Genomic DNA, 1,807 nt, shown 5'->3' with positions numbered 1-1,807 from the left:
CAACGCTGAACCAAATATTGGTTATCGATTTTCTGTTTTTTTTTTTTTTTTTGTATTCTTTTTTTTTTTTATTCTGAAACCAATATAGGATATTGTTCCTTGCAATATCGATAAAAGTTTGACGATAGAATATAAATTTGTATACAAACAGGAGTGGTATTCAGTCTAATTCTCCTCTTTTTAATGCATTCTCACGCCAGGGAGAATTTTTTTTTTTTTTTGTCAGTCCTAAAAGATAATGGATTTCAGCAGGAAAAAAAACAAAGAGAAAGAAAGACCGCATATTGTACCAAAAATATTAGAATAATTATGTTCTGAAAATTCATTGGTATTTTAAAAAGTGATGCATAAACCCACAAAAGAAACTGGAATGGATTAATGTAAATTTTCCAATAGCATATTTATCACTGATAAACGTTTTCCATAAACGTTTCCTTTACCGCAGCGTTTATTTTTGTGCTCGGGATTAGCCAGTGAAATGCAGAAAACATTTGCAGTCTCATACTCTTTTCAATACCACCTCATCATCTGACTTTCCTGAACAGTTAACCAGACCATTTATATATACATACATAGCTTTTACAAATATATATGTATTTTTTAAAATTTCGTTTACTTGGCTCGGCTATTATTTGAAATTTTGAAAATGCGAAAGTATTTATGATTGCACTAAATTTCAGGGTCCCATTTCCCGATGTATTATTTTGCACATTTTAACTATCAAGGCTAAACCAGTTTCCTTCCACCCTTGATTTAGAACGCTTTTAACCTACTGACAGTTTGATGCACATCCCATAAATCTTACGCTGATCCTTGAACTTTGACCCGTCTTCCTTCTGACGTTCGTTCACATAAATATATCTTCAGTATCTTCAGCTTTTGTAAATAAAAATTGTATTCCTGTATGAATACCACAGTCTCTGTGATTTATTATTATTGTATCATTACTATTATTACTACTACTACGGTTATTATTTCCAACTCTTTGTTGAACTTCCCTCTTTGAATACATTCTTTTTATTCTCAGGGCTTTGGCAGATAACACTGCAGAGAGAAAGAAAAAGCACAGTTAAGTAAAATATGTTTCTGTCTGGCAGAACTTTAGTTACAGTGCATCACATATTCTAACACAACTCGGGTTGATCTCCAATGACTGAACTGGGTCAGATATCCGCCAGTTATATTATTATTATTATTATTATTATTATTATTGAATATTATTGCTGCTTCAGCTGCATTTATTTTGTAGAAGACTTTTTCTATTTTCCTTATTGCGGACTTCTCTTCAGTGGAGGTGCGTGCTAACAGCTCGCCTATATTTGTCATTTCAATGGTTTCACCAACAAACTCGTAAACAAAGAAATGGAACTGGCCTGGAAAAATGGTACAACGGTGAGAACACACAACCTGCCCCCAAGATGACATAAAGATCTTTTATAAGGCCCGGATGCATCCCCAGTACCGTGAGGATTAGAACTCCATGAAGAAAATCGTCATGGAAAACGTCACCGACCGAAGACAGTAAGAGAATAAATCTTGTAATTTACTATAAGAACCACCCGCACCCGTGATCTGGTGATGAAGAATACCCCTCTCCGCCAGCAAGAGAACCCCTCAAGCAGAAGAACGTGGTCTACCAATTTGTATGTCCTGTCCGAGGATGCCCCGGCTTTTATATTGGAATGACCACGATGCGTCTGTCAAAAAGGATCTCCTGCCACGCCCAGGAGGGTTACCATCATGAACCACGCCCGTGCTACTCACAATATTTCCATCTCCGCGACAGTATTATACAAAATATAAGTAT

The sequence above is a fragment of the Macrobrachium rosenbergii genome, chromosome 25, assembly GCF_040412425.1.
Source record: "Macrobrachium rosenbergii isolate ZJJX-2024 chromosome 25, ASM4041242v1, whole genome shotgun sequence".
Classification (NCBI taxonomy): domain Eukaryota; kingdom Metazoa; phylum Arthropoda; class Malacostraca; order Decapoda; family Palaemonidae; genus Macrobrachium; species Macrobrachium rosenbergii.
The sequence above is the reverse complement of the archived record's forward strand: the minus strand, read 5'-3'. Positions refer to the sequence as shown.